Source organism: Anolis sagrei, chromosome 2, assembly GCF_037176765.1.
Source record: "Anolis sagrei isolate rAnoSag1 chromosome 2, rAnoSag1.mat, whole genome shotgun sequence".
In the NCBI taxonomy this organism is placed as follows: Eukaryota; Metazoa; Chordata; class Lepidosauria; order Squamata; family Dactyloidae; genus Anolis; species Anolis sagrei.
In genome coordinates this window covers 38,155,924-38,183,780 of record NC_090022.1, presented here as the reverse complement: position 1 = coordinate 38,183,780, position 27,857 = coordinate 38,155,924, and the positions used below count along the sequence as shown (strand labels likewise).

Below are 27,857 nucleotides of genomic sequence, written 5' to 3'. Positions count from 1 at the left end.
CAACCTAAGTCTGAAACGACTTGAAAGTACACAACAACAACAATACACAACAGCCCTAAACAGTTCCAGCCCAGCTTATCTATCTGAACGTATCTCTTCCTATGAACCTTCTAGGAACCTGCTTTCAATCCCGCCTGCCTCACAGGCACACTTGGCGGGGATGAGAGACAGGGCCTTCTCAGTGGTGGCCCCCTGGCTGTGGAACTCCCTTCCCAGAGATATTAGATCAGCCCCCTACCTCCTGACTTATCGAAAATGGGTGAAAACTTGGCTCCTTGAGCAAGTGTTTGGAGCTGCAGCGTGACCAGTTAATAGAAAATCGTAATTGTGCTAGTAATACGAACATGGAACGGCTAAGGCTATGTAAATGGAAGAGGAATTTGAATGGGTAGACATTGGTTTTGTATTGATTTTTATAGTTTCTATGGATTTTATATGTATTTATGATGTGTTTTAATTGTTTTTTATTGATATATGTATTTCTATATGGCATCCAATTGTTGCTGATCTGTTGCCGCCCTGAGTCGCCTTCAGGCTGAAATGGGTGGGATATAAATGTCGTAAATAAATAAATAAATAAATAAAACAACAATCCTATCTCATCAGCCAAAAGCAGGCCCACCCTTCCCATTGAAATACTAATAAGTTTATATTTGTTAAAATTGTTCTTCATTTTAATTATTGTATTGTCTTTGCAACCAGGCTTTGAAAATAAAACCAGTAAATAAAAAATAACACTCAAAAACAGGGGACTTCCTAAGATGAAATAATCAGGGCCAGATAACACCTCCCAACAAAGGATACTCCCAGCTGGGCTTTGAAACTGCGAGGCCATTAAATGGTAATCAAGTTGACCAATTGCAACATTCACACTTTCCTCAAGCAGACAAAAGTTCTTTCCCATTCTGAACATTCAGCAGATATAGAAACCTCACTTGCCTAGTTTCCAACAGATCTCACAACCTCTGAGGATGCCTGCCATAGATGCAGGCAAAACGTCAGGAGAGAATGCTTCTAGATCATGGCCATACAGCCCGAAAAATCTACAACAACCCAGTGATTAGCCTTCAAGAATACGTCAAAACATGACTATTTTTTCAAAGAGTGTAATAATAGTCTCCCCTGATTGTACAGCATTAAGCCGGGGCAGTTCAAACTGCATGAATCCGACAGTGCAGAGAGGCAGCCAAAGGCACAGGGGAAGGCGAAAGACTTTGTGAAACGGTCAGGGTCTGGGATTCCTTGGGCACTGAACTATGGAAAGTTAAAGCGGGACCAGGCTGCGTGAATTCTACTGTGTAGACGCGCCCGGAGACTCCCTTTCTGCAGGAACCGGCATCTTTCCCAGACTCCGCCTTCCCGTGGCTGCCAGGGGTCTCTCTCTCTCTCTCTCTCTTTCCCACGAATCTCCTCCTCCTCCTCCTCCTCCTCCTTGGAGAGCCGCAGGAGGCAAAGGGGGCTCCCCATTGAGCTCCATGGCTGGCACCGAGGGATAGACCATGCCCAGCCCCGGGAGAGGAGAGAGCGCCACTCGGGCAAGGCTGGAGGAAGAGGAGGAGGAGGAGGAGGAAGAGGAGGAAGCAGCAGCAGCAGCCACAGAGCATCCCCACCCGCCTGTTCACGGGTGGGAAGAGCCCAGAAGCGCCCCTGAGCAGGGGCTCCTTTGAGGCTCTTCACCAGGACCCGCAAGAGCTCGCCCCGCGTGGAAGCGGCCGACAAGAAAAGGTAGCGGGGCGTGGGCAGGGAGTGGGTGCCGGCCGGGGCATTGTTGTCTGGGGTTGATGCCGCCCCTCCGCAGCGTCGAGGGAGAAGAGGTTCCCCTTCCTTGGCTGGCAGGCAGGGAGAGGCAAACACAGCCATTGTCGGCCTCCTGGAGGGGTGGTTTTGGGGGGATCCACGCGCGAAGCTTTGACGGGGAGAGCCCTAGGAAGAAGAACAAGAGGAGGAGGAGGAGGAGGAGGAGGAAGGCGCGCGGGTTGGGTGGGCATCGCCTTTTGTAATAGGAACTTTCAGGATGGAAGCGTCTCTCTACTAGGCAGGCAGCCAAAAGCCTCCCAGTAATTTATTTTCAAAACAATGCAACTTAATATCAAAACAAGGCAACTTAATTGGAAATTGAATCATAAATAAAGTCTGTCGAAAAGATATAGACTAGGGTGCCTTATTCCTCTTCCCGTTCTGCTGCTTCCTCAACCACAATCGGTTTTTTTTGTTGTTGTTGTTATGATGATGTTTATTTATTTATACCCCACCTTTTCACTCCACAAAAGAGACTCAGGGCCCTTCCACACAGCCATATAACCCAGAATATCAAGGCAGATCTAGGTTGTTGTAAGGTTTTTGGGCTGTATGGCTATCAGAAGCATTCTCTCCAGACGTTTTGCCTTCATCTACGGCAGGCATCCTCAGAGGTTGAGAGGATGCCCGCCATAGATGCAGGCAAAACGTCAGGAGAGAATGCTTCTGGAACATGGCCAAGCAGCCAGAAAAACTTACAACAACCTAGTGATTCCGGCCATGAAAGCCTTCGACAACCACAATATCAACTTTAAACCGGTTTGTCTGAGTTCACACTGCAATATATCCCAGTTTATTCAGCTGCATGGAAAGGGCCTCAAAGTGTTTTGTGGGCTCCTGGGGGCTCTTCCACACAGCCTTGTATCCCAGAATATCAAGGCAGAAAATCCCACAATATCTGCTTTGAACTGGGTTATCTGAGTCCACACCCAGATAATGTGGGGTTTCCTGCCTTGATATTCTCAGATATAGGGCTGTGTGGAACAAAGCCCTGAATTTCAAGCACAGGGTTTACCCTCCAAAGCTATGCTTTTGTATGGAAGTTCAGTATGTGTCTGTGTAGGGTGTGTTTTGTGGTTCCCTCCTCTGCCCTCTCCTGGTTTCTCAAAACTGGCTGTCAAGTGTCTGGTTTGCTTTGAATGGTTCGCAAACATCCACACTCTAAGTGTCTCCCAAACCTTATACACACACACACACACCCTGGAGCCCTCCAAAATGTACACACACAAGGTTTTTCCCAAATGTATACACACATCCACAATCTGGGAGTCCTCCAAAAGATATACACTCACAAACACACACACACATCAGGTTGCTGTGAGTTTTCCAGGCTTTATTGCCATGTTCTAAAAGCATTCTCTCCTGACATTTCGCCCACATCTATGGCAGACATCCTCAGAGATTGAGAGGTCTTTGGAAACTAGGCAATGAGGTTTATATATCTGTGAAATGTCCAGGGTGGGAGAAAGAACTCTTGTCTACTTGAGGCAGGTGTGAATGTTGCAATTGGCCACCTTGATTAGCATTTAATGGCTCTGTAGCTTCAAAGCCTGGCTGGTTGCTGTGTGGGAGAATCCTTTGTTGGGAGGCGTTAGCTGGCTCTGATTGATTCTTGTCACACACATCCTCCAAAACATATACAGCCACGCACACCCAAGTGTATATACCCACAAACACACACATTGGGTGTTTTCTACAGTGTATGCCCATATAGACACACACACACATATACTGACTATTAGCCAAAACATATACATGTAAACATATGTATTCTCTTCTTATGGAGAGAAAAAGTGGGGTATAAGTACACATAATAACACTAATAATAACACTAATAATAATAATAATAATAATAATAAACACTCACTCTGGGTGTCTCCTCCCCCAATGGACAATTTATTAGTTTATTGGATTTATATGTCACCTTCCCCCCAACGTGGGACCCCTTGAGGGCTAAGTGAATGTATCCCTCTTGAAGCCTAAATGCTATAACCGTGATTTTATCAGAATGACAAATTCCATCTTCAGCGAGCATTTGATGCTCAATTACCATTCACATGGGGGTACATCTGTGGAATAAATACAGTTTGACACCCCTTTCACCGCCATGGCTCAATGTTGTTGCTTTAGTTTGGTGAGGCCCTAGCACTCTTTGGTAGGGTAAGCTAAGGACCTTGCAAAACAACAACTCCCAGGATTCCAGAGCACTGAGCCATGGCAGCTCAAGGGGTATCAAACTGCATCTATTCCAAGGTGTAGATGCATGTATGGGCCTTCCCTATCTAGCCCTGCACTGCTCACTCTGTCAAAGCAGGGAGTTGCACATTTCCCTCAAAAGTTTCTCTTAAAATTTATGTACTGTTAGACTCTTTAAGGGTGCACAGACAGTCCTCAGGTTACAAGTATCCAACTTTCAAACAACTCATAGTTAAGAACAGGGATTTTATTTTATTTATCATGTCAGGAGCAACCAGGGATGAGGCAATAGGAACAAGGATGAGGCAATAGGAAGTGAGAGAAATCTGTCCCTAGGAAAGGGAAATCCACTCCTGAAAGAGTAATCATGGGTAAAATGTGTCTCAATGGAAGCTTTCTCAGCAATCCATGTTTCCACCTCAAGCCATTTTTTTTCAAAATCCAATTATCACAGGGATCGAAAGTGAGGTGATATCTTCTGAACAGAGGCACAGAAAGCAAACAAACACCACAGCAAAACAAACATTTCCCTTTGTTATCCAAAACTTGCTTTTGCATGTGTGTGTGTGTGTGTGTGTGTGTGTGTGTGTGTGGCTGGAGTTGCATTTTAAAAATATATCTGTTCTGACTTACATACAAATTCAACTTAAGAACCAACCTACAGAACCTATCTTGTTCGTAACTCAGGGACTGCTTGTATACACTTTTTTGCGGGAAAATGATAAATAAATAAATGAATTTCAAAATGCTAAGCTGTTACAAGTGTATATATGTTTTGGGCACTCTCAACACACGCATATACACACATGCTCCATGTGCTTTGTTCTTAGGAATTGGTTAGGAGAGAGTGAATGGGGGAGAGGATGAAAGAGAGAAAGAGAAGAGCTGGGGGGCTTATTGCACTTAATGGGGAAGAAGCCCCTTTACATGCGGTGTGTGGAATCCCTGCCTCAGGCTGGGATTGAAGCAGCTCTTTAAAAGGAGTGGGTAGGGGGTCTTGTTCAAACCTGCCGGGCTGGCCTTACGGGCTTGGGCTTGTGAGAGAGCAAATGAACAAACGAATGAATAGAGGCTAATGTAATGGGCTACAGGGGATCTCCTTGAGCTGTCAAATTTGGTGTTCCTCAGCCCGCCACCAGTTCTCTCTAGGCGCATCTACACTGACCCCTTAAAGCAGTTTGAAGGCACTTTCTTTAGATAATTCACATTGTGAACATGCACAGCAATGCACATTAAATACTGGATACTCTGAAATAGAGATGCTTATCAACACACTTTAGTGTAAAACACATCAAAGGGAGGACGAGATTATGAGATGGGCACTCTGGCATTTCATGCATTGCATTGGGAAAAGTTGGGGGAACCCCCCCCCCCCATTCTCCATAGTTGGGAAAGACATATGGTGTGGATCCTAGAACTGGTTCAAGGCCAACCTCTGTGGTGCAGATAAGCACAATTTACATCTCAAACGAGTTCCAGGACTTGTCGTATGATCATTCTCACAGTGATATCGCTTTCTTCTCCACCAGTTTCACACCAACTTAAGTGTTCAGTGTCGATATGCCTTCTGGATGTCGCAAGGGCAGAAGGAAGAATAGATTTTCTTTCTTCTGATCTTAAAAGTAGTTCTCTCTTTTCATTCCTTAAAAAAAGCATTAAATCAGAATCTTCAGCTGGTCCTGATTGAATACTTTCGAATATAGAGGTGCAGAACTTCTCAGATTGCTTCATGATCAGCAGTGGAACTCTCTGCCCCAGAGTGTGTTGAAGGCTCCTTTGGAGGCTTTAAAACAGAGGCTGGATGGCCATCTGTTGGGGGTGCTTTGAATGCAATTTTCCTGTTTCTTGACAGAGGATTGGACTGGATGGCCCACAAGGTCTCTTCCAATTCTATGATTCCATGTTTTGCACCAAAATAAAACTAAAGCCTTTAGTTGGTTTGCAACTGTTATATATTTTGCTTTCTTGTTGTGATTCTATGGAGCACTTTTGAATAAATTTCAGAGCAAACTTTTCCAGAATCAGATCCTGACTTTACGTAGGGTGTAATTTGGGTCAGTTATTTCATGCTGTTTGTTGCACTGCCTTTCCTTTGTGGCTTCATTCTATTTCCTCCTCCGTTTCCTAGAATAGTCCCTCTTCCTGCATTGTTTTCTGAGCCTGTTTCCTTTCTTCTTGCTTTTCAATGGTCTCCTTCCCACCTAATAATGGGCCCAGTCTTATCACATTTGAGCACTGCGTTCCACTCCACCCACTTCAGATTACACACAATATGCATTTCAAATGATTCAACAATTGTTAAATATATATTATTTACCTTGAATTCTACTCTTCCACTATGTTGTTTATGAGTACATACTGTCCGCTTCACAATTTCATTTTTGTAAGGAGCCAGATGAGGTAGCCAAGTGGAGTTACTGGACTGAAATTATGAGATGTGTTTCTTGGGCCTTGTCTAAGGACTTTATTACACAAAACTTGCAAAATGGAATTTCAGCGGGATAATAGCATCTTTGCCTGGTACTTATGACATGATGCTCTGTCAGTTTTGCTGCTGCTTGGCATCTCATGCAATAGCTTAGTACACCTTTTCACTGGCAGGTAAAATCTGTCAATATTTCTAGATATTGCTGTCTTCCCATTATTGATTTCTGTATGATAGGTCTCTTCCACTGTAGTTCTGATATGTCAACAGTCACATGGGTTCAGTGAGCATGTTTCTCCTCCCCTGCCCCGCTTACTGGTTGCAATCCCCAAGCTGTTTCCCTTGTTTTCTATTTCTTTTTTCTTTTCTTAAAAAAAATCATACTGCCATAATTATAAAATTGTGGTAGAAACCTAAATAATACATAATATAAACTGAATGGCAGACTGGATAGAGCATAGGGCAGGAATGTAGGGTTATAGAGGCTGTGTGGAAGACAGGTTATGGGGCCATAGATTTCTAAAGCAGTCCTGGTGCGTTAATGAAGAATGGTGTGATAATGAATATTTTAAAGCCAGATTATTTCCTACACTATTGTGATGGTGGCATGACAGCAGGCTAGAAGGATGAAGTTGTAAGACTCTTACAATGCAATGTATTGCTTGTAAACCAATACATAGTCAGTAGAACAATAAATCTATGTAATCTTCAAGGTGATACAAGACTCCTGACTGCTTTGGTGTAGGCTCACATATTCCAGTATAGTAAATTGCTTTGGACAGGGAACCACTAGTTGGGGTTTGATTACTGCAAAAGAAATCTTTTTGGTCTTAACCCTATTCGGTCCATTTTGTTACCCATTTGGTGAACATGAGGCTGTGTTCAGGAAACTGGAAATTATTTCTGGCCTCTTAGAGTTGCAATGGGCCATAAGGTCCATTTAGTCCAACCCCTTACTTGGAGCAATGGGTTCAAATGACAGGAAATGACATTCTACCTGAACATTAGGAAGAACTTCCTGACTGCAAGAGCTGTTCAACAGTGGAACTCATTGCCTTGGAGTGTGGTGGAAACTCCTTCTTTGGAGACTATTAAACAGAGGTTGGATGTCAAGGGTACTTTGATTGTGCTTTTTCTGCATGGCAGGGGGTTGGACTCCATGGCCCATATGATCTCTTTCAACTCAATGATTCTATTATTCCAAATGAGAATGACACAATTATGGCATTCCTGAAAGATGTCTATCCAACCATCTAAAGAGGGGTAGCTTTTCCTCCAAGGCAATCTATTCCACTATCAAGCAGTTCTTACAAATAAGTGGGGTCAGGCATTTTTTGGTGTAATGGGGTATCAGAGTGAAATAGAATTTAGAACTATGTTTCTTAGAGCATATTTTAATCAAAAATAGTATTTTCAGATAATATTTCTATGTATGAAGCTGAGGTGGGGGACAGCATTGGGTTAATGCCAAGGAATGTTTCTGAGGGTTCAAAAGACCACACAGTATTCTCCAAAAGTTTCATGTGGCCAAGAGGTCTCACAATTCCCACATCTGCACATAGAACGAGGTATCCTGGGAATGGGACCCAAGTCTAAAGTTTAGCCAGTAGGGGATCTGGTACAGAGTTTTTGGACAAACTATTCTCATTGACCTTATATAGGTGTTCTACCACATTGGGACTGGCCCTTCCATTTGGTAAAGAGCCAGTCCCTTTGTCAAATGCTGCTGGTGTATAGTGAATAGGTCATAAAATATGAGTTACTTTATAAATATTGTAATTTATTGCTGGGGATGAGTTCGGGGTGTTTTGTTTAGAAATGACCTTCTGGCTTTACATACTACATACCTGGTTCTGTAATGTAATGGAGCTAGAGCTCACAGAGGCATTTTGATTGGTTGAAATGATGACATCTCCTCTTTGGCTGAGGAGGAAAATTCATATTTCCCAGCAACAATAAATTGTACTGACCTATCTTTATCCAGGGCTTACCTGGTCTTGAATAGGCAAATAAAAACTATTATACAATCCAGGAGACCATTTATACTACATTATGAGAGCAGTGTTATTCCACATTAACTGCCATGGTTTTGTCCTGTGGAATCCTGAGGGGGTCTAGAGTTTTCTGAGTGAGAAATTTAAGTGCTCTTCCTTGAGTGAGAAATTTAAGTGCTCTTCCCTGAATTCAAATTTCATGAGATGACGCTATGGCCTTTAAAATGGAATAATAGTGTAGTGCAAAATTTATTGTGTGAAAGAACCACTGTTGAAGATGAACCCAGGAAGAATTAGTTGTTTGGATAAAAAGAAATGCAGCTGTGTGCATTTTTAATTATTTTTTCTTGAAAATGTGGCTGTCATACTGAGCACTTGCTAGTCCAAATTTGCCATTCTTCTGATTCATGCTTCTCTGCCTCTGGCATCAAAAGATCCTGAGTCCACCTTCTGTGACACATGTTGACTATAGTGGACTATAGTCTTCCCACTGTTCAGCAAGATGGTAGAAATGACCATCAACCAGGATAAGGCCTTTCATTTTAAGATTGCCTTACCATATAATCCTATAAATATTTGTTCAAAAGTTAGTAGTAGTAGTAGTAGTAGTAGTAATAATAATAATAATCCCAATTTTATTTTATTTTATTTTATTTTATTTTTTTCTTATAAGGATTTGGTGAGGGCTCTGCAAAAAATAATGTTTGCTCTTTATTTTATGCACAAAATTTGATTTTTTTTTAAAAAAATCACACAAACAACCTCTTGTTACTTATATTTATATTTAAAATAAATACTTATATTTATTTTTCTTAGGTGTTATCATTGAACTGTTAGGGTCTGGTGAAGTGCATACATAATTAAACAAATTGTCTGAAATGATAAAGATCGTTCTCTCTGTCTTTCCTTCGTTCTCCTTTTCTTCATGCTGGTCTCAATGGAGTGTCTCAACCCAATGAGCTGCCCTCTCTCACCTGACTGAACCAATGGGATTGAACTTTGTCTGCAGATGAAAAGTAGAATGAGGCAGATGTATGATGAATAGACCCAGACGTCTGCGAAACTTGTTCAAATCCCCACGGCATGGCTCCCTGCCACTTTGTTCTAATTTGGACTGATAAAGAGAAAGTGGAACACACCGTCCGGGTAGTAATTAATATGAACATCAGCTTGAACATAGTTGCTTGAATTAATTGAAAGTTTGAGCTGAATTGTTTTTTTGGAAAAGGGATTTAAGTCATCTTAATTTTTTTAGGAAAGTTAAATTACCATAAGAAAATGTTAGGATGACAGTGGCGGATGGCAGTGGCTTTATTCTTATTGAGGTGGAAGCACAGATGACATATTTGCAATGCATGGTGTCCTCCTATTCCAAGTAAATAAATGACTAGATACACTGAAAAAACTGCACACAGAGAAGTAGGCTGTCAGTGAGATGACTAGGCTAAGCGTTGGCACCTAACTTTTCTGCACGGAGAAACATCCAGTCCATTTTAGCTACTTCCTATCAAATAGTACATAGCTAAAATGTTTTCAGAACAAAACTTGCTCATAAAACCCTGTGATATACTCACCTTAGGGTTGCCATAGGTCAACAACTTGAAGGCACACAGCAACAACCTGCCAAGTTGTATGTTCCAGACAGCTAGCAATTTAACAATTCAATGAGAATAAAACCCTAACTTTTTGGATTGGCCCAAGAAGATAAGGAATGGACTTTTCGCATTCTGCCACTTTGGGATGAAGTATCCTCCTTGCTTGGACCACAGACTGACAGCTTTCTGTTTTGATGTGGACATATTTGCGCCCTTGTTTACATCTGTGTTTCCAATATCTGGGAAACTCAGAAAATTTGATGGTTTGATTTTGAAACATTATAGAACATAGGCCAGGCTCTTCAGACCTTGCACTGTTAATGAACACAGTTATGCAGTATTCTGTACCTCCCTAGACTACAATAATGCCTCTTGATGTCAAAGGTTTATAGTCTCCTAGCACAAGAACAAAACATCTCAAGTTATGATGTGCCAAAACTTGCCTTAGTAAATATATGGCCTAGATACCTCCTGGGATTCCACATATGTTTTTAATTCACAAGATAACAGTGTGACCTCTTTCCATTCAGTCTTACATGAACTGTGATGTAGTAACCTGGTGTTTCCTGCATTAGTCTCTTTGAAGTGTGCTTCCTGCTCACGATCTCTTTCTCTGTACTCTTCCATTGGTGATTTGTAGGTAGATAATTCTGGGCTGTTTTCATGCAGGAAGAGGAAATGCACGGGAAGCAGCTCCCCATCTAAACAAGAGTATTCAGTAATTTCTTGCATGGTTGACTGTAATTTGTACATTTTTTTTGTCGTGTCAGGAGTCGCTCCTGTTGTGAGAGAATTGGCCGTCTGCAAGGACGTTGTCCAGGGGATGCCCGGATGATTTGATGTTTTTTTAATCATCCTTGTGGGAGGCTTCTCTCATGTCCCTGCATGAGGAGCTGGAGCTGATAGCTCGAGATGGATCCGCCTCCCCCCGGATTCGAACCTGTGATCCTGCCGGCACAGTGCTTTAACCCACTGCGCCACCGGGGGCTCCTATTTGTACAATTGAATGCAGATCATATTGTGGAAGACTCACTAATGTCAACATTTACATTGTGTTCCTGTGCAGAGTTGTGTGCACTTAAATCTATGGCACTTGGTTGAATTAGACCAGTGGATCCCAACCTTTTTTTGATGAGGGATCACTTGACCAGGGACCAATTGACCAGGGACCACTATCCAACATTAGTACCAAAAGGGTTGCGAATCAGTTTTTGGTCAACTTTAGATTTGGTTTGGTTGTTTGGGGTGCTAATTCAGAAAACTGCATTGAATAGGCCACATCAGCTCTAGTTTCTGATACAGAGCATATGCCATCCAGTAGTCGCCATCTGCTCGCCCACACAAAATCATATTTAATAATATAGAGCCGATGTGATAGTAGTAATCTTTTGTAGGTAGTCAGCCTCTCCCCTCCTGACATCCCTGTTGCCTTGGAACTATAAGAGGTTTTTGCAAGACCAGTCACTCGTGTGGTTTCAAGGCAATGGTGTAGTAATGGTGAGGCCATGGACCATATTTTCGTACTTTCGTACCATTGGTGGTTCACGGACCACAGGTTGGGAACCACTGAATTAGATGTATGTAGTCTTAAATAGCATGGTGCAGTGAATTGACATCACAAGGGACCTGGCATGATCCGGACCTGGTAATCCTAAATTTGTTGGTCCTCCACATGTTATTGGACTTCATCTTGCATCTGTTATTCACCTATGTCTGGAGAGACATGGGTTCTCTGTGCCAGATTTAGAAGGGATTTCCCCATTCCGTGGTCCAAAACTGCTCCATTGTTTCTGCCTTAAAAAGAGTCTTAATTCAAAATAGCTGATTTATGTCTGGCTCTGCATCCATTCTGCTTTGTATTTTTAATGGAATAATGATTGTTTGTTTTCAGTTAACTTACTAATTGCCACAGGGAAACATTTGTTTCTGTCAGATATGCAGGTCAGAACAGGTTTTCTTTCCACCATATCATGCCATTGTTTTTGTTACTATGATAAAAACCTATGGTTAACCAGAATGAGTTCCTTTTTTTTAAAAAAAGAAAAGAAATGTTAACCCCCGTTGTATATCATACCTTGAAATGATGAGATCTCTTAGGAGAAGCTAATGGACAGTATGTTCTAAAAGCTGAAATGTCCTAATTTCAGTCAGCTTTTTGTGTTTTTCTGCTTTGTGGCTCACCCATCCATAATGAATTCTTGACCCATTAGGATAAAATACAATAATGGCAAAGGGAGCTGGGGGTTGGGTGGGGAGTACCGGTTGTCTGATATCATTTCCCGATAAATTGTTTTGTGGCAATCTTGAGAAAGGAGGAATAGGTGAAAATGTCAAAGAGCACTCAAAAACATTCCAGATGTTCCATAAAATACAAAAAGGAAAATGCAAAATACATTTTGAGCAATAGTAGAAATGGGGAGAGAAGAGGCTGAGTGATTATGGATGGATTTTTGGATTGAGAGCTTTTACTTTATTTTTAACTGTTACTGTTAAGATGGAAAGCATTACTGCAATAGTTGTTTTTCTGACCCACACTTGGTGTCTGGTAAAGTTGTATTTTCTGATTATAACACTCAGAAGAATCTTGCTTCGAACCGCTGTAGCCACAAGGCATGCTTTTTAGGGATTCTAGGGATGTAGTGAAGGGATAATTTTCTGCCCCATACAGAACATGATGCTAAATCATATAACACAGGAGCAGAGAACTTACTTTCTTCTCGGCAGGTGTAGCCATAGGGAAGGGGGATATTTTGTATCATAAATACCCAGCACAATTATATTTAACTGTGGTGTATAATCCAGATTATGAAACCAGGATACCCTCAACCAGATACAGAAAGGTAGAATGCACATAAGAAGGAAGCATTTTGGATATACAACTTGCCTATCATCTAACATAGCCTGTGTAGCATTATTGTTGTCTTACCAATATTTGGGGGCCTGCAAATCAGTAATAAGATATTTACACTTCATTTCAGATACTTATATCTGTTATATTCCAGATTCTATGTAATCACCAGCCACTATTTATAAATATATTCATGGAACAGTATTGTATTTTTGTTTGCATGTTGCTGCTCAGGTGTTATTGTAAATTCCCAGATGTTTTTTTATTTTAATGTGACAAGACAATAAAATGTCTGTTTAGATTCCATTTCCATTTTTGTGTCAGACTGTTTTGTCTAGCTCTTTCTGTCATTTCCTTTCTTCTTACCAGCAACCTACAGTTCAATGCTTCATTTGGTTTCCTGCATACTGTGCCATTTGTTTTCCATGCCAGTTTCTCAGTAGAAGCATGGTTGAGATGAATGATGGAGACATCAGAAACAGATGGATCTTGCATGCCAAACTGGCAAGAAAATAGGTGAAATGGATGCAGTTGATCACTGAGAACAGTTGGACTAGACATCTGACATATTTTCATGGTTATGAGCTGCCTGCCTTTGAGGGATTCTCAGAAAAGTGTGCCCAGAATTGGACACAGTATTCCAAATGAGGTCTGGCCAAAGCAGAACAGAGTGGAGCTAGGACTTTCCTTGATCTAGTCATTATGCTCCTGTTGATACAGTCTAGAATCACATTGTTGATTTTTCTTTTTTTGTGGTCTACTAAGAGTCTTAGATCCCTTTCATATGAACTATTTCCAAGCTGTATGTCATCCATTCTCTATCTGTATGTTTCATTTTTTTCTGTCTTAGTACTATACCTTATATTTATTCCTACTAAAATAAATGCTGTTAGCTTTGGGCCAGTTATTCAATCTTTCAAAATATTTTGGACTCTGGTCATGTGTTCTGGGATATTAGCATCCCCTCCTTATGCATTAGATATGGTTTCCTGACCAGAACTGAAGTCTTGAGATTTGAGAGCTACATCCCAAAACTTAGAGATTAACCCCAGAGAATGGGTCATGGTGGCAGTAAAAGGGATACATCCTGGTGGTATCATTAAGCATGATATGTTAAGAATCAACTATAGTTATACAGAGCATCCTAGGAGGGAGATCGCACCATGTCTAACAAATGAGGAATTTTCAATGCATCACTCTTGCACTGACATTCTTCCCTGTGGACTGCAGAAGAAGATTCAAGCAATGTGATCTGATGATGCCAAGGCTAGGGTTCAATCACACAAGGACAGATGTTGTAAATGGATCTGTAGAACACTGTTCCTGCTTACTTTCCTTTTGAAAGAAGCAGTACACATACAAACATTGCATGGCAGACAGGTCGAACCTGAGTTGATCTTCGTATCATCACTTTTCTAATGGCTCAGAATAGTATCTTTATTGTGATCTATGCAATAAATCACCCTTAGCTCTTAACATTACATGCCAGTAATGTCCCATATAAATAGATGCTCCAATGCATTAGGAGAATCCACATGTTGAGCATGTTTGAAATATTAGGAAGGAAAGGCAATTATTTCTTGGTCAGAAAACATCTGTCTAGACCAACATCCTACTGCTCACAGGAAAGCCCGTAGGTAGGATTTATATTTATTTAGAGTATTTATATCCTCTAAGCCACAAAGGCTCTCAGATTGGCTAGCAAGTTGTTAATTTGCCAAACTGCTAGCCTGAGACAACTGTTCACAGGTTTACAATCTAAATAAGACAAGTGCACAAGGAAAAGGGAATAGCTGTGTGGGAGGAGATTAAGTTCAGCAGATACTGCCTCTCTTCTCTCCCTCCAGGACTAGGGCAGTGGCAGTTGGGATGGAAAGGGAACCTTTCATCTGCTTCTGGACTTTCATTTACTTCCAGATATCATGGAGTTTCACCTGCCTCTTGTCTTCCTCCCAAGCCAGGGCAGTAGTAGTTTGGATGGAAGTGGCTCTTTCATCTGTTTCTGGGCCCAGTCACAATGGAGATGCACTATGTCTTTTCTCTCTATTCTCAGAGGCCAGGGCAGTGACAGTTGTGATGGAAAGAGACTCTTTCAGCTGTCTTTCAGCCCAGGCATCATATAGCTGTTCCAGTCTCTTCTCTACTCTCCAAAGCCAGGCCAATGGCAGTTGGTATGGAAGGAAGTCTTTTCATAACTTTCTGAACCTAGGCACAATAGAGTTGTGTCTGTCTCTTCTTCTCTCCTTCCAAAGCCAGGGCAGAAGCAGTTGGGATGGAAAGAGGGCACTTCATCTGCTTCTTTGATTGTCTCTTCTGACCCTCTATGACCAGGACAATGGTTATGAATGTAATGGTATCTTTCTGCCATATTCCATGTGTAACGGATATTCAGGAGCATGTAACCTCTGATGGTTGAGGTAGCATATTGTCATTACTAGTAGTTACCATTAATAGATCAAACCTTCATGAATGTATCTAATCTCCTGTTAAAGTCATTTAGCAGAATGGCCATCACTGCATTTTCTCGGACCTAATTTCATAAATTAATTATTGCCAGTACAATATAAATGAGGAACAGACACAGATATGCAACCATGAAGGATGATGGGCCTAAAATAACTACAACCCTCACACAGGGAATGGTTAGGTGGGTAGATTTTGGCTATGCACACAAACTTTTGAGTAAAACAAACACAGGTATATAGCTGTCTTCCATATGTTTATCAATTGTAGCATGTACTATGACCCGCATTTGTTATGTTTTTTTTTTAAAAAACCCTGCATGAGTCTTCCCTTGAATGAATATACTCAAATCCAGTATATAACGGGGAGTGTTTTTTGCTAATATCAAATGCATATAGATTACACTTATTTAACAGACCATTCAAAGTAAGGCCAGCTGGAAGCTTTTCTTCACTTATAAGAAGTATTGTTAGATTGCAGTCCCAGCAGCCCTTGCAACTGTAAGCAATTATGAGGAATGATGTAAACTGTAATCCAACAACCTCTTAAAGGTTGCAGCATTTTCACCCCCTACCCTAAAAATGCAGTTTTATATCTGCTCAGAAGATAGATTTTCAGTGGGACTTACTCCTGTGTAATTGTGTACATGTTTGAAGACTAAATCTTTTAATAAGGATATTTGGCAGGAAGAGATGATTTGCAGGGAATCTGCAGTTGTGTAAATTTCCTGTTGTCCCACTTGGTTTGTTCAGTAGTCATCATACTGCTACAAATAGCACTGGGACTTCCTTAGTCAGACAGGCAGCTGTGTTAGATCTTGATCTTCTTTCTTCTCCCACTCCCTCAGTTTCCTCTTTCCAGAAGTGGAGCTGGAAAGCTTCTGGTTTCAATGTTTAGTGACCACAATTCCATGAAACATCCAGACTTCAGGATCTGTGTTTTATAACAAGCATCTAACTCACCAGTTGTGGTCGGTGAGGACAAACCAGGTTGAAAAAGTGGTATCAACTGCTTTATTTCTCTCACACCATAATTTAAGTAAGGTATGCTGTTGTGGAATGAAACCTCTTCACAATTTCGTTTGGCATGGCTGAGAAAAATGGGAGCTTTCCAATGACATTGTGTGTGTGGAGGGGCACAGGATCAACATGGGGAACTATTATTAGTTTTGAAAAGAAAGGATGTTTTCCTTGGTGATCTGAAAGGTTGACTATCCAAGCCCACATCTACTACTGTGAATATCCATGTTGGGAAAACATGGACTTTGTGCTCTGAACGAAAAAGCAGTTGTTTCCATATGCAGAGTATGCAAAGTTGGAGCATTTGCAATATTGAAATTTGGTCCTATTGACACAGTATGATCTTGATCATGCTTATGCAGACCTAACTGGTCTGTAATGGGATATCTTCCCCAGGAACTGTGCACTGTATTGCTCCTCATGTAGCTTGAGTTGAGATAATGTACTCTGTGTGGTAAATCCCCCTATGGTCCCATGGGAATCAACAATAACTTGGAGCAAAAACATCACAAAAAATGTGTCCCTTCCACCCAGGGGACATTTGAGGGCAGAAATGGGATTTTTATGTGGAGGATCATAGCCCTTTGAATGTCCTGGGGTCAACACAGACAGCCCCTTAGCCTGTGACACTTGTCCATTCCGGCCATACATACTTACTGAGATGTACCATATATAGGCAATCCCAAAGTTGCAAACAGGATAGGTTCTGTAGGTTTGTTCTTAAGCAGAATTTGTATGTAAGTCAAAACATGTAACTCCAGTTAAAAGTGTACCTCCATATATGTGTGTGTGTGTGTGTGTGAGAGAGAGAGAGAGAGAGAGAGAGAAAACAAGAGAGCGCACAAGTGAGCTTTGGATAGCTTAAGGAAGGGTTAACACCCTTTGGTGTTTGTTTTGCTGTCTACCCTCCTCTTCAGAAGATTTCACCTCACTTTCTGTTCCTGATAATTGGATTTTGAAAAAATTAGCTTGTTGTGGAAACAAGGTTTGGCGATAAAGTTTCAGTTGAGACACCCTTTCCCCCATGATAACTCTTCCAAGAGTGCATTCCTAGAGGTAGATTTTCATCATTTCCTGTTGCCTCACCCTCGTTCTCAACTATGAGTTGTTTGTAAGTTGGATGTTTGTAACCCAGGGACTGCCTGTATATTCAAGTTTAAACTGAGGCCAAAAATAAAGTTTAGGGGCCAAAAGTATAGAGTTTGATATGATGGAGAAGTCCATGGATAAGTCAAGCATCATTCTACTAAGAAGGGAAAGTGTCAATGCGGCCTCATTTTCCCACCCAAGCATTTGAAAGCACCACCATTGCAGAGAGAGTAGAGGACATTGGTGCTTGTTTTAGGTCCTTTCAGGACAGACTGAACTCTTGCCTTTTGCAATTCCACTTGGAGGAGATTGCTCTTTAAAAAAATAAATAGCTGAGGTACATTGGCCTGTGTATAAGTTGACCCAGGTTTTTAATGAAAATATATACATGAGTATATACAGTAAATCAACTTCTCTTTGGTAGGGCTTGTTCATTATGAAAGATTGCTGTTTGAATCCGAAAAGTTTAAAAAAGAAAACCCATAAGAAATGAGAATCAGTAATCTTTGCACCATTACTCCCACACTGGAGCAGATGTTCAGTTATTCAGTCATGAAATCATGGGAGAAAAACCAGGATATGAGTGTTGGTGCCCCAGGTCATAAGCATCTGTCCAACATTTCTAATGCAGAAAAAAAAATGAATTGAAAAATCAATGCTGCATGACTGGCTGAAATGGTAAGTACTACTTTGGCCAGTTCAGTGACCCTAAAGGAAATGAGGACAGGTATTCAGGCATGGGAGTGGGGACTTGTGTAATATCTTGACTTTCATGTTGTTCCCTTAGCTATTAGCTTTTCTGATTTTCAATGTAACTTAATCAGTGGGAACACAGAACTTGCTCTAAGGCATTGAGTATTGTTTCCCGAAGACTGATGTCCTGCCTCAATCAGTGACCAATATTTGTTATGCTGAGGAAAATAGGTCATATAGGCATCAATTTACCCTGATATCATAACATTAACCCCACTTCACTTATATTGAACACAGTTTGACTATAGCAGTCCATCTTACTCTACCTGAAATTTGGAGAAGTTTTCTTTCCATAAACATTTTGATGCAAAATGCAGTGACTATCCACCTCACTCATGTGTGTGTGTGTGTATATATACATCTATTTGTTATCTAGAGACCAAGGAGAATCTTGTTAAATTATCCTTTCTTTATGAAATTTGTTTTGCACTCACAAGACTTTCTGAGAATAAAGCGCATCACTGAGGTTTATGGGGTGTTTCAGAGAAATAAAGCAAGCACATTGCACATTTTAAAAATGTGAACAGCTAAAATGCTTGCAAATGCACTTCAATCAGTGGGGAAATTTGTGCATTAGATAAATATAGAATAAATGCATGCATTAGGTAAAATGTGGAGAAATTGTGGGGGAAGGGGAAACAAAGTTTTGCAGCATGATATGAAAAGACCGGGAAAAGAGGGGGGATGGGATGTGGTAAAATACAAAAAAAATGAGGCAAAGAGATTTTCAGATCCCAGTGTCAGCATCTTTTGTGTTGCCTTTTTCAGTATTTATAATATATATATCTTTTTTGTGTCTTGTGCAGTTGCAATTTCATAAAGGTTTAACATCCTGCTATAAAATCCTGGCAATTTCCAACCAATGTCTGAGTTATAGATGTGTGGTTTCTTTTTGCATGCTAATATAACAACAAGTTTCTAATTTTTATAATGTATCTGCTTATATCTACTGCTCTGCTTTGTTGAATTTTGAGGACAAGTGTAAAAAAAGAGAGTCACAGCACCCCGCATGTTTCTTAGTACATAAGGAAATCTTTTGTAGTTTCAACTTATGCTGGAACTTTATTCTATTTTTGTGACCGTGGTGTATATTTAAAAGTAGAGATTCGTATGTATTAGAGAGATAGAGAGATGGACCTTGGAGAATTGGGTCATTTAAGGGCAGTTTACAAAGGCATGCTTTTATCATTTGACAATTCAACACCTTTCATTCATTATATACAGTTAGAATAAACATGTGTGTGCAGCAGTTGAGAAGTCAAGACAAGTGGGTTCTATTTTGTCTTTTGATAGATCCCTGATATCCACCAGCCAGAATCAGATGGGATATTGTAGTATAAGGATTTGGCCTGACATGGAATTAGATCCTTCTGAGTGCATGTTTAGCCTAAGAGTTTGTTTGTTTATGGTCTATTACTAGAGCTGAGCATGATTCCTTTTCATTATTTTAAAATTTCATAACTTTATATTAATATATTTAAATAATTTATTGGTAAATTATGGTACTGTGGTTAAAAAGATTTGAAAGCCAGAAAACTCTGCTAACACATGACATATATCTTATCTAGTATTAATTAGTAACATACATGACTCATTGCCCATTGGAGGTACGGTATAGCACTGTTGTATTTGGCTCCATTAATAACCAAGCATGCTTTACCATCTATTAAGAATTGTGGGAACTGAAGTCCAAAACATCTGGAGGAGCACAGTTTGAGAAACTCTGGCATAGGCTATCTAGTCCAGTATTCTATCATATAGGAAAAGATAATTGCAAATGCCAAAAAATTAAACATGCACGGACATACAAAAAAAGGGAAAAGATAGTTAAAGCACACCTGACAGATTGCTACTCCTAAACCAACTCTCCCAGAGAATATGGTTGAATGTGGAAATCCATATGATCAGCAATTCTGCTGCCATAAATCTGTACAACCATGTTATTGGTGATGTTTCATCCACATCAGGCATGTAGCCAGGGGGGGGGCTCGGGGGGCTTCAGCCCCCCCCGAAATTCTCATGGTGGTTCGCGAAAAGGCCTTACTGGTGCATTATTTAAACTGTTATGTTTATTAATATCATGATTTGATCACCATTCTCAATATATCCCATATGTATGGGGGTATTGGGGTAATGATACAAAAGGTTTGCTAGGCTAGACCCTCTTTCACTCAGACTCAGCCCCCCCCCGAAACTCAGCCCCCCCCCCGAAACCCCCCCTGAAAATTTTTTAGCCCCCCCCGAAACGAAATCCTGGCTACGGGCCTGATCCACATGCAAGGCATATATTACTTTATTCTCCAACTCCTGTATACTAGAATCCAGGGACATGCAATAAAAGTAGTTAGTAGGAAATTGAAGACGGACAAAGCAAGGTCTTCACACACAATGAATTGCTGACTTTGCTGACTACAATAATTGATCATTATAACAGAGATTAGATTAGATTCACAGAGCCCGGATAGCTCAGTCGGTAGAGCATCAGAAACAGAGCATGAAACTGTCAGTGACTATAATTCAAGATTTTCCAAGTTCAGGGGAAAGGTGCTTGTGAATTCTAGAAAACAACAGAAAGATAACTTTACTGTGCTCACACTCTTGTTATTTGCTCCCAAGTTGACTTCGATTTATTGCCAGCCTACTAATAAGAGATCTCCAAGTGATTCCCTTTACCAACTGCCCTGATAAGGTCTTGCAAACTCAGTACTGAGTTTTCCTTGATGAAGTCGATCCACCTTAAATCTGACCATCTTTTCCTACTGCTAACACCTTACCTAACATTATTGCTTTTTTAAATAAGTTACATCTTATGATATGTCCAGAGTATAGTAGTCTCATTTTAGTCAATACTAGCCATCCCCTGCCACACGTTGCTGTGGCCCACATGGGGGTTCTGTGTGGGAGGTTTGGCCCAATTCCATCGTTGGTGGGGTTCAGAATGTTCTTTGATTGTAGGTGAACTATAAATCCTAGCAACTTCAACTCCCAAATGACAAAATCAATTTTTTGAGTGAAGGACATACATTGGGTTGTTAGGTGTCTTGTGTCCAAATTTGGTGTCAATTCGTCCAGTGGTTTTTGAATTCTGTTAATCCCACAAATGAACATTACATTTTTATTTATATAGATGACTTCTAGGGAGAATTCAGGCTAAATGTATTCTAAGACCCACACATTTGTATTGAGAGCAGTCTTTTCAGCTTCTCATATTTTATTTCTATGCTTATTGAAACAGGATGCTGGATTCCTAGAATCATAGAATTTGAAAGGACAGCTTAGACAAGTGTTTCTCAAATACACACCTTGGTGACATGGGTATGCTGGCATGCCAGTAGTAAACTAATATCAGAGTGCAGGATTCTCCTCCTCTACCCTCTCTCTCTAGTGATTCCAAAGCTATTTGTTTCCCCTTTAATTTATATTAAATATACTTGCAATATTTTAGAATTGAAAAATGTCTCTAAAATAAGTTTTAAAATGTACGAAACAATGGTAATGTGGAAAGGTGGAATTCCGCTGATATTCATAAGTACTATGTGGGACCACGAATTAGTGCAATTGCAATTGAAGGGTGGTACTATATCTAAGCCAGTCAAGTCAATAAGTATCCACTACCAATGGTAGTATGATTGTAGTTTAATAGTTTGCGCAATAATGTCCTTAAGGCAGCGGTTCCTCCCACCAAAAGCCTCCTCCATTGTGATTGGCCAGCCTCTCAGTCGGCCTGTCAGCCAAGCGGAGGGCTGTTTCTGAATCTCCAAGCAGGGAGGGAAGAGCAGGCGTGTTTGGCGCATGGCAGTATGGTGTGCATGTGCAGCCAAAGGAGAGTGAGGTTGGAAGGAGGCTCACACAAGCAAATCTCTTCAAGACATGGGGGTTAGTGTGGGAAGTTTGGCCCAATTCTATCGTTGGCGGGGTTCAGAATGCTCTTTGATTGTAGGTGAACTATAAATCCCAGCAACTACGCTCCCAAATGTCAACATCAATTTTCTCCAAAGTCCAAAACGAAAATAATTTTATGGTTGGGAGTCATAAGGAACTATATTAATGGGTCGCGGCATTAGGAAGGTTGAGAAACACTGCCTTAAGGAGAGCTGTTATTCCTTGATGCTTCCAGATGCAAGATTCTTGCTACAGTAATTTAAACATGTCTTTTTGGCAATAATGATGCATGGGCTACAAAATCAGGCAGAGCTACATGTGGACCATTGGCTTCAAGTTGCACACCTTTGTTTAAACTTAGTCTAGTCGCCAGACAATATATTTTCCAAAACCCATGGCTTTTTACATTTTGTGCTAGACAAACACAGAGCAGAGAGGAAGTGTTGTGTCCGTTTCCTCTCATTTCTTACGTATTCAGAAAAGTTATCTATGGAGCAGAAAGTGCTTCCTTTTTTAATTCCCTATAGTTCAGCAGTGTTCCTTTGTAGAGTAATCCTTCACTGGATGTACTTCATTCCTTCCCTTGAAGTGTCTTAAAATAGAGAAGAGATTGGATATATACTTACAGAGTTTCTGAAGCTGGATTCAGTAGAAATGGGAGGTATTTTTTTCAAAGCAAGATTACCCCACCAAACTGCTTTGTTGAGCTCCTCTTTTGATTTATCATGTCTTTCAGCTTTCTTTTAAGTGGGGAAAGATTGATGCATGCTAACACTGTGGAACAAGCAGCAGCAAACTGTAAAAACAGATTAGACAGAAAATAGGAGTGTATATTCTAGTCTTACTCCCAACAAAAATAGACTCATGGAGCCTATGTGCTGAATCATCACTAACCAGTGAATCTTATGGGTCTATTCCAGTTTGTTAAAGGACTTATTCCAGAAGATACAAAAATACAAAATGAGTCCCATATGCACAGGGATGTGTTCCGTGTTCTCCTGTGAAACTTTGGATAATACCGAATCCTATATTTTGACTATACTTGGGCCAGAAGCATACTACAGAATTGTATTGGAGAACCTACTACAGTGGTTCTTGAATGGTGGGTCCTCAGATATTTTGGCCTTCCACTCCCAGAAGTCCTAACAGCTGGTAAACTGGCTGGGAGTTCTGGGTGTTGTAGGCCTAAACACTTGGGGGCCCATAGGTTGAGAACCACTGTCCTAGCGTGTCCTACTAACACTTCTGAGGGGTTGGAGTATAACTGAAACTGTGGCTATAGAATCCTTGGGTAACGTGGTCATTCTTTAGAAGGCAAATGAAATAATTTCATTGATACTGTTCACAGCTTGTAAAATTACTTTTAAATATAGTTACAGACCCAAAAGTAACTATTCTGCATCATATTTATATATTTAGTGACTTGAATATTGGACATAGAACTCTGGAGGTCAAGGTCCAAATTCCCTTTTGGACATGAAACCCACTGGGTGACCTTGGGCAAGTTAGCCTCAGAGGAAGACAGTGGCAAACACCTTCTGAACAAATCTTGCCAGAAAGACACCTTAACGTTGCTGTATTTATTTTATTTTATTTACCATATTTGTATACCGCCTTTCTCAGCCCAAAGACGACTCAAGGCAGTTTACAGGCAGCAACAATTTGATGCCACAACAGACATAAAAATACAATTAAAACATTTAGAAGAGCTAGGTTTTGACTTTTTTTTTACAAAATGTCAGGATGGAAGGGGCCGCTCTAATATTCCTAGAGAAGACGTTCCACAGCCGAGGGTCCACCACTGAGAAGGCCCTGTCTCTCGTCCTTGCAAGATGCATCTGTAGGTCAGAAACAACTTGAAAGCATGCAACAATAACAAATCAAAAACTGAATCCTAGAAATGGTTGGACTATTGTACAAAACATATTTTCTTACTGCTCCATGTTATTGTCACTTCAACACATACAACAAAGCATGAGTCAGCACTTGAACCAGATTATATTTTTACCTTGCCATTTGTTTCCCAGCCTTGTAATGCAAGGTGGTTTACAAAAATTAAGACATGGAGTCTTGCTTCACTAAAAACATTCCAAGTTAAAATAACATAAAATGCTGAGATACTGTTTGTATTTCGACTCTACTTGTGACATTTGACAAATCGACACTGGCTGCCGATTTGCTACCGGGCCCAATTCAAAGTGCTGGCGTTGGCCTTTAAAGCCCTAAACGGTTCTGGCCCAACATATCTATCCGAACGTATCTCGGCCTATCAGCCCACCAGGACCCTAAGATCTTCGGGGGGGGGGGCTGCTCTCCATCCCACCTGCTTCACAGGTGCGGCTGGTGGGAACGAGAGACGGGGCCTTTTCTGTGGTGGCCCCTCGGCTTTGGAATGCCCTCCCCATAGAGATAAGATCAGCCTCCTCGCTGATGGTATTTCGAAAAAGACTGAAGACATGGATGTTTGAACAAGCATTTGGCTAATCCGGTGCGATAAAGTTGATGATCAAGGACTGGTAATCACAGACGATGAAATTGGATTATGATTTTAGTTAAGAGATGCATTGGTCTGTATTGGTGGCCCAATACTGTGTATTGTATATGTGTTTTATGTTTTTAAACTGAATATTGTTGTTTTCTAAGTGTTGTAAACCGCAATGAGTCGCCGATTTAGGCTGAGATATTAGCGGTATACAAGCGCATAAATAAATAAATAAATAAATTTGTCAATGCGGAGCACAACATAAAGGGTATGTGGTGGTATTTGGATTTTGCTTATGTGCTGAAAGGAACAGAATTTTGGTGCCAAGATCTTGATGTGGATGCATCCAAAAGATGGAGCCATTAGGAGTATTTCCTAAGAAGGAAATGCTTGCCAGTCATAGTCCAGTAGCTTGTCTAAATCAAACCACCGGGGTCCATTAAAATGTATGCCAACATTTACATTACTTTAATACCTGCTACCTTAAAATTTCAGGCGATACTTCTGTCTTTTATTCTGCTTCTCATAAATCTCTTTGAGCTTCTCATGTTTGAAGTAATACAACTCTAAGTCACTTTTGGTTAGAGGGAAAGAAATGTGTGCACATTAATATTGCAGAATGTGGGAATATATGCTCTTTGAGTAATATAATCTAAGAATTTCTGTCCCGCTGGAAGTACTATTGCAATACTTCCATGTAGCACAGTGTGGGAAAATAGAAGATTCCCTGCAACAAACAAATGTTAGAATTATTAATGTATATTAATTTTTTCTTGATGTGTCTTATTGGGTGGTTTTTATCTCTTGGTATGTAAAGGTCCTGTTATTAAACAAAGTGAGATGTTGCAGGTCAGCTATGTAGCCCTCTAATTATTCCTCTTGCAACCTTTGCTTGTTTCCTTCCATTGGTAAAAGATGTGTGTACCCTGTGTGTCTTAATCTGTGTCCTTAAACTACATGGCTGCCCTCAGCTACAATGCAGAACATTATCCCACTACCACTGTTGTAGGATTCAACTGCTGTACATGGAATGGGAAGGAAGGGAAACACTTTATTTGGGGAAAAGGGTGGGAGAAATGGTTCTATTTGTATAGCAAAGCACTGTGGATGTTGACTTCACTATGGAAATAAATTTGCTTTATTTCAGTTTGAAATGACGTATTCTTATCTTATTCTTATCTAGTTATCCTCATTACTTCTCTCCTGTATGGGGGCTACGCTTGAAAACTGTTACTATCCCCTTTTCTCTCTCTTTTTTAAATGTCTAAATCCTTTTGTTTCTTCTTTGTCTGGCATTGTACAGATCATGGTTAATTTTTGTCTTTAAAGTAGTTTGGCTTATACTTAAAATACAGCAATTATTGTATTTCCTTCCCGCTAAGGACAACACATTTCAGGTAATCCATCTTTATCCTGCATATAATACTTCTTTGGCTGCAGCAGTGAACATATTGGCTCTTTCAAGTCAACATACTTGAATCTGGTGTACTTTAACACTTTCTTGCCACATTTCTTTTGGAAATCCCATCTCTTCCACCCACTCAGGCAAAAAGTCAAGAAATTTGTCAAATGCCTTCAAATTAGAATTGTTAGTCTTTCTCTCCTTAAAGAAATGTTAGATGTTTTTCTGCTTCTCAAATAAGAGTAAAATCTGGGTCAAATACAGAAACTGAATGATGCAAAAGATTGTGTCAAAATTGTTTTATACACTATATATTTAATGTTTAAAAAGTTTAGGTACAAACAATGCAGCACACTCTAAAGCAGGGATATGAAATCAGTAGATGCTCAGATCCCATTATATGCAATAATGTCTTTTATATAAAATACTGAAATGAAGCTTTGCTTTAAAATTTTCAGACTCTCATTAGTTCAATCTGTGGATACAGAACCCATGGATATGGGGGTTGCATATACTGGAACTAATCCTCAGTGGATACCGAGAACCCACTGTCTCTTGACTCACTGAGGCAACCCATCAAGAAAATAGTGAAAATGTTTTATATTTCCAGGCTTTTTGTGGCAAAAAAGTTATGTACTCACAAACCACATCATTGTTACACTATACTTCATTTCATTTCCCTCATTGAAGGCAGCTTGACATTCAGTTGTGAGCAGAACAGAACCCATCTGTCCATCTGCCCAGGCTAGGGCTATGTGCTGACCTTGAATGGTCACAGATCTTTAGTGTGCTGCCTTGATCAAACTAAATGTGCCCAGAGTCCTGTTTGTACATTAGCCAATGCATGGCTGCCTCGGTACACATTAATAGCGGCTAAAAGCCAAAATAAGCAGTTTGATGATGATCATAAAGATTGTTGTCTCCGCATGTAATTCATTTTCAACTGCTTTTCCACCAAACAATTCTTTGTTGCCCTGTCTGCATCTCCTTCCTAAATCACACTCCTGCAAGAAAACAAGAATAGTATCGTGTCCTTGGGAGAAGCAACAGATTTAAGATCAAGTGTCACTGCTCTCCAGAAGGTCTTACCCAGTGTAATATATGGTCTCTTGCTTCAAATAGAAAACAGCTGTGTTCTCAGTCATAGAGGAAAGGTGTTTTCAGGTGTTACAGCAAAGATGTTACACTCCGTGGTGAGCTGTGTTAATCACCTTTCTCTTTGCTGGTCCTTCCTAATTATAGCATACTGAACCCATAAACACTCATTTGACTCCTTGGCACAGATTCAAGGAAGAGCTGGTGTTCCTGTCCATTGGATGACTGTGAGTGCAGGGAGATAGAAAGATTAGGAGCTGCTCTTTATGGCTACAAACTGTTGAGGATGTGAAGGTGAATTTCACTTTTTGATGTTTAATGTGCCACATGCAGCAACCTGCTTTATTTACTTGAAATATATGTTGGGGATAGTGTGGGGAATCTCTTATTAAAGACAAATCCTGTTTAAACTGCTTTAGGTTAAAACTTTATGGAATGATGCCTCTGGGGTGTTGTTTTGCTCTCATAAAAATATGCACCGGTGGCTATGATCTGTCCATCAGAGATCACAATAAAATGTTCCAGTGTGGAGTGCTTCTGTTACTCAGGATGGTTGTCAGCCCATGATGCCATGCTGATTCCCTTTGGGAGAGAGGGTAGGTTGAAAATAAAGTTGTTGTTGTTGTTGTTGTTGCTTGCATTAGCTTTAATTGTCCAAAAGCAGCCCTGGTCAGTGGTGATGCCTGGGTCTCCATGATCAGAGCTCAATGCAGGAGTACCCCTAAATTGCAAAACTGCATTTTCCAGGGGAGTTTATTTATTTATTTACTTACTTCCTTTATACCCCACCTTTCTCACCCTGCAGGGGACTTAAGGC

At 40.5% G+C, this 27,857-nt stretch overlaps 1 protein-coding gene across 1 annotated transcript in view; it reads left to right on the top strand.

The window, feature by feature from the left end:
* Nucleotides 1-1,412: 1,412 nt before the first annotated feature.
* The window catches only part of FRMD4B (FERM domain containing 4B), a 260,670-nt gene continuing 234,225 nt past the window's right edge, over nt 1,413-27,857 (top strand). The window contains exon 1 of the mRNA XM_067463466.1: nt 1,413-1,725. The gene's annotated coding sequence lies outside the window, so the exon portion shown is untranslated. The remainder of the gene's footprint in view (nt 1,726-27,857) is intronic.